This window comes from Gymnoscopelus braueri (genome assembly GCF_963280865.1).
Source record: "Gymnoscopelus braueri genome assembly, chromosome: 12".
NCBI lineage: Eukaryota > Metazoa > Chordata > Actinopteri > Myctophiformes > Myctophidae > Gymnoscopelus > Gymnoscopelus braueri.
The window spans coordinates 29,855,369-29,861,723 of record NC_137614.1 but is presented as its reverse complement, the minus strand read 5'-3'; the positions used below and the strand labels follow the sequence as shown (position 1 = coordinate 29,861,723).

The following is a 6,355-nucleotide window of genomic DNA, read 5'->3' as shown; positions in this document are numbered from 1 at the left end:
ATGAGTTTAATGAATACAAATTATGTTTGGATCAGTTGTCAGACATATTGTAATGAATTAGGTCCTCATTTTATGTAGCCTGGTGTAGCTAGACTATATCACTGCGTGGATATGAGTCTGGTGCTTCCATGAGGAAGTTTTTTTTCCCAAGGGGCGGGATCAAAACAATGGCCCTCGACGCAATTGGTTAGACCTACAACCAACTACCAATTACAGTCTCCCATATTCGAATACTGGGCCCTGATTGGTTACCCACGTCTTCTGGAGCAGGAAATGGATTCTCTATGGAGCGGTGCCAGACCCAAATCCCAGAGTGCAATTATTTTTTGCACTCGCAGATTCGTCTGGTCCCAGGCTACATTTTATGTCCTTGGCTGAACCATATTAATATTAGGCCAACAAAAATAAATAATAATAATAATTTAAAATAGGAATGCTTACCAAAACGTAAATGAAGAGTACAAACCATTGCTTGAAGTTGTCCTACATCAATTAAAACCTTGAAGTCAGTCCTGTCACAACACCATCAGTCCTGTCACAACACTGTCTTGTCCTGTCACACAGAATATGAAATAATATTTATTATTTGAGAAACTATTGATGAATTAATCTGTTTAACTGTGTAGATAAGGGTGGGTTTATATATCCACCATTATGTTTTTCAAAATAATATCCTAGGTCTACATAGTTTTTTGTCCACATCAATAAGAGTGCCTGGTGGCTATTTTGTGCTTCATCCACTATACAAATGACTGAAAAGTTTATATTTCTTATAGGAATCAAAACCATGTTAGATACAATCAGGGACATATATAGCTACTACTTTGCAAACTCTCTTGCTCGGCTTGGAAGCGGTGTTTCCCTTTAAAGAAACCCTGACGTATTGTTACGCAGCTGCTGCTGCCATCATCATCACACACTGACTCTCCTCCGTCTTCAGGTCTGGGCGCGTCAGCGAGGATCACCGCTCTACAGCGGAGTCCTGGCTGAAAACAACGTAAAGGAGATGGAACTGTAAGAGAACAGATAGAGCTACATGCAGGTAATAAAACGGGCTTTCATATATATATCCACAGACCATGGCAAAGGTGCCGTTCATTCATTGTCATCTTTCAATTTTTTTAGCCATGCAGGATGCTTCCTGCTTCCATGGAGAGTGTGTAGGGCACATCAAGGACTGTGAATAGGCGACATGTATGCATGGGGTGCTAAACAGTCGCGCTGTCATTTAGACACAAGTGCAAAGCATCGGTGTGATGCCGTTTATTCTTGGAAGGTTGGTGCGCTGCCTAGAATGGTAAGACTATTCCCCGCTGTTTACGGTATGTCTGCTGCAACACAAGGAGGGATGGTAACCGGAAGACTCGCCCCTAAACACGCTCGCCCCCATTTCTTTCGTGGACCGCTCGCCCCCAGCTGTTCTTGTATTCTTGTGTTTGTCTTATACTGAGGATACGGTTAGAAATAAGTTTAGGGTTAGGCATAGATTTACTGAGGTTAAGTTTAGGAATAAGGTTAGGTTTTGGCACCATTTTACTGAGGTTATATTATACGTTTAGGAATAAATAGCCTAAGGACCAGGTTATGTTTAGGCATAGTTTAACCTACTGAGGTTACGTTTCGGAATAAGGTAAGGTTTTGGTACCGTTTTACTGAGGTTGGGTTTATGCATAGTTTGCTGCAAACTATGCCTAAACCTGATATTCCTAAACGTAACTTACGTTTAGGAGAATATCAGGTGGCGACCGTGTGCCGAGGTCGCCGGAGTTGCCCCGGGGCGACTGTGTTTCGGGGCGAGTGTTTTGGTATTTGGAGGGATGCTGCGCAGTGCGCTCCAGCAGATGTTTGCGTGCCTTGTCATCCTGTGCGCCTTCAACGCTCCTGCGATCATATAGGGGCCTTTTGCGCGTCAGAGATATTTTGACCGCTGGCGTTTAGCGGGCTAATAACTTATTCTGCAGCTTCTGAGAGAATTGGCTATATTGCACTACAGGTCATCATGCTCTACGGCGGGGTGGAGAATATGTTCTGCATGAGGAAACGGTGATCTCACCAAAGTAGCCTGTATACGGTACCTGCCATGTTGATATAGGGAGCAAAGTCGTGACTGCTTCCCTGGCTCTGCAGTTTGACCTTGCAGCATTTTCACTTTTTAATAATAACACCCGTTGTGTGTGTGGCAGAGAGAGAGAGCAGAAGCAGGGTTTATTGGCATCCATGTGTGTCTTTCACTGCAGCTTTTAGACTTTGCAGCTGTGATCACTTTAAAGCACAATCCAATTTCAACTCACTGCACTGTAGGCTATAACATTTATACAGTGTGGCATTCACCAACATCATGTTGGTGAGTATAGGCTTGTACATGTTGGCAACATAGCTACATTAATTAATGTAGCTACATGTTAGTGAGTTACTGGCATTTGACACATTTACATCTGATCAGATCAAATGTTATTTTTTGTTTTTGCATATGCTTTGGATCTAAAGGCTTGAAAGGAGTTTGTAGACTATATTTTCTGACTAAATTAATGCATGAATGCATTATTTTCATAATGTAAAAGTGCCACGCTGTATAAGCAAATTCTTTCTTTCTTTATTGTATACAGTGGAGCTCAGCAGGTCTGTATATTATACAACAGTATTTTCCATCTTAGCATGGCTATGTTGTCAGCAGTATACTATAGGCCCCAGCCATGTCACAGCCTCCCTTTTACTCACGTTCCACACACGGACATGGACGGATGGTCACCATGGTGACCTGGCAGTCTCTTTGCGGCATGCTGTTTTGCTCGGATGAAACCACAGTGGAAATATGCACCATTGAGATGCAACCATTATTACATTATTTATTATATGGAGCTCATTTGCACAGCAGTAGTACTCTAACATACAACGTGCTAGCATAACAACACATCATTCCACAGTTCCTTGACATGGAAAAGTTATTTTTATTCTTTAGCAACAGCTATAAGGTTGCAAAGGCAATTGATTGTTTTTCTGTCCTCTAGCCTGAAGGACAGACAACATGATTACGGCTGTCTACTCTAGACTATTGGTTGTAGCTCTAATTACGCCATTTAGCTCCATGACATTTTGCTCCAGAGAGTGAAATGCCATTTTCAACCATGTTGCTCTCACCTTTATACGAGGACAGACACATCACATTCCTTCCTTGGGTGTAGCTTTATCTGCTCAGTTGCAAGCAGGATTATACTGTTCTGCGAGACAAACTTAGAAGAGTGGCTTTGAGGAAATAGTAATGCAAGGAATAGGCTAATAAAGTAGGAATAGCGAAGTGCTTACTGATAATATAGGTTTTTAAACATCAACTTTGTCATATAAATGCTTTTTAGCATGGTCCAAGCCTACAAGGCAATTATGGCGCTCATTATCCACCTAAGTCACCCATAATGACAATCCCAAAATAGGGATGTCAGGGTTCAAGTGGTTAAACAGAACGCAGAAGGTACAGTATACATATTGTTCAGTATTATGTGAATACAGTCTACTGTGTAGATTGTAAAACATTCATGAACCCAAGGCAGGGGTCTTCAACAGGGGGTCCTCAGAGTTACTACAGGGGGGCCGCATAATCTTTGTGTGATGGGATTATTAGCTTTATATTAACCACTTGAACCCTAGCATCCCTATTCTGAGGAGAACTTTAGCCAAAAATAGCAGATCTACAAGCTCCAACGTCTCGCGCTGCGCGGTGTTGTGAGCTTGTAGATCGGCTATTTTGGGTAAAGAGGTTTGGTTTAGAGGGAAAAAGACCAGACCAAGTATTGAGTGAAAGGTCAAGTTTACTAAGTATTGACGGTTTAAGTGGTTAAATGTCTGAAAATGCACATTAACATGAATCCAACATATGCTAATGATAGTGCCGTCAAACAAGTCTGTGAAGCTATCTATGAAATCTATGAAAAAGTTGAATCTGCAACACAATTTTATACAATACTGTATGTCATGGGGGTCCCTGCTTCATCTCTCTCTCAGCTAAGGGGTCCTTGGCCTGAAAAATGTTGAAGACCCCTGACCTAGGGTATAAGCAGAAGTCAGGCTGGCATTTCAATATAGTCATAGTTCCAACAGTTCCAATATAACATAAAAAGAGCCAAAGACAAGGTCGGAGCACAGAGTCCTGCACTGGTTTGGGGAACCGACGGGTGAATCTTGATGTAACGGGTGAAAAGTATCCTACAACGTAATTTGCGGATGTGGGTGTGGTCACAAATCAATAGGCCATGGATGGACCGAGGGTCTAAATGGCAATGCTTATTTGTGTAATGTACGTACATACATACTATGTAATGTACACACATAGTATGTACATTACATAAATAGGCTAGAATAAGACTATAATAAGGCTATTATATAGCCTTATAGACAGCATAAAGTTTGCATCAATGTACTGTTTTCAATCGGCTGTAGTTCACTTCAAAGTGTTATGAACTTTTGTTTGTTTGATTTTGATTGATTTGCGAGCCAGTAGAAAAAAAGTTTTTTGTCCAACTGATGTAGTAGACTGATTTTAAGTTGGGTGTGGTTCGGGTCTCAGAATAATTATATTCGAAGCAGGTCGGGCCGGGTATGGAAAAATTAGTGCTTCTGTTGGATGCGTTTTTAAGCACTGCGGGTACAGGTATGTTCAGGTTTCTAAACAGTACACGTGCAGGACTCTGCTAGGACATTAAGGCCTGGTTTATTCTGCATCAATGAAAACACCCAAGAGCAATCCCTCGTTCTAGAGTGCAATCTCAGGCTGTGCTGCCTTTTCCACACATCTTTATTTACAGCCTTCAATTACAGAAACAGACGTGGGCCACAACAATACTTTGAATGCTGCCTGGGCTGGGCTAGTTCATTATGCTATTGCATCTTTAGGCCTCGCATCTAATCTATTAAGTTGAATATTGTGAATACTGATTTCCTGTTAATACATTTTACTCTATAAGCTAGAAGGAACAGCAAGGGCTGCAATATAGTGACTCCAGTTTGGTGCTACAGTAATCCTCGTTTGTTCACTACAAACTCTCCAGTGAACCCCCCAGATTAGAGTGTTTGTGATTAAGTCTCTGAGAAAATAAGTGACATGGGAATTTCTCCCAGAATATCAAATTGTGTAGAGCAGCCAAATTAGTGATAAGTCTGTGATCCTTGTAGTGGGAGCCTGCCATGAGTCCATATAAGACCTGATTGTAAGCATCACTTCATCACCTCCATGGATTATTGGACTATTCTGTTTAGCTTTTCCTATTTTATTTCTTAAATTCTCAATCATGGCTGCTTACATATAACAAGGCAACTCTCCTACCGGATCAGGTCCGTCAGGAGAAGGCGTGCTCAACTCAAGGGGAGTCTTGAGGTGTGGTGTCTTACCACTTAACTGGGTGCAGGTTCTTGACGATATACAGTGAAAGGATCATCCACACTTGAGTAGTTTCTGTCACAGGTTCTACCTCGAGAGTCGAGACATATAGCTTAATCTTTTGTGTCACTTTTATAATTGTGTTATTATTTGGCCTATGTGAACAACACAAGTTAGATACTTTTTAATGTACAAACTCACTTAGCCTGATTAGTCTGATTCTGGTATAACAGGCCAAGGTTAAGTCCAAAATGTGCTGAAGTAGTAGTATACCATACATTAGTAGTAACAAGTTTTTTTCCATACCTTTGTTACTTTCAAGATAGCACTAATTTCAGGAAAAACTGTTAACTGCAAAACATGCTGCTGTCGTTCACATTTTCTGCTTTCACATGCTGTACACTGTTACATCATCATGTCTCTCTCTGTCTCATACACTTATCCTTCCTCATCCTGCCCTCCTTGCACTTTGCTCTTTCTTTCACCCATAATTCACCCCTCAGCTCTCTCCTCTCCTCTCCTCTCCTCTCCTCTCCTCTCCTCTCCTCTCCTCTCCTCTCCTCTCCTCTCCTCTCCTCTCCTCTCCTCTCCTCTCCTCTCCTCTCCTCTCCTCTCCTCTCCTCTCCTCTCGCTCCCTTCCTTCATCTCCATGGTGTAACTGTTGTGTTGATTGATTGACCACAGTTCCAGCTTGAAACTCTTGGATAAGCTCTGCAGCAGTAGGGCTCAATGAATAGAAAATAATCACAAATCGTGATTTGGCTCTTCACAATTATGTAACTGTGAAATTCAGCATTTAATTCCAACATATCATTTGGTCAGATGTTGCGCCTTGCCCTAATCTCCTCACCCTTACTATACACAAGGGGAAGGGGTTAATAACCAGAACATTGTATACAACCCATCTCTCCATCCACCAGGCTGAATAAAATCACAGATTACATACCATAATATGGTACATAATGTAATTATACAGTCATTATGTCA

At 41.5% G+C, this 6,355-nt stretch overlaps 1 protein-coding gene across 1 annotated transcript in view; it reads left to right on the top strand.

Annotated features, from left to right (window-relative positions):
• The first annotated feature begins 948 nt into the window (after positions 1-948).
• Positions 949-6,355, top strand: part of snphb (syntaphilin b) — a 29,588-nt gene continuing 24,181 nt past the window's right edge. Inside the window, exon 1 of the mRNA XM_080443465.1 lies at positions 949-1,042. The gene's annotated coding sequence lies outside the window, so the exon portion shown is untranslated. The remainder of the gene's footprint in view (positions 1,043-6,355) is intronic.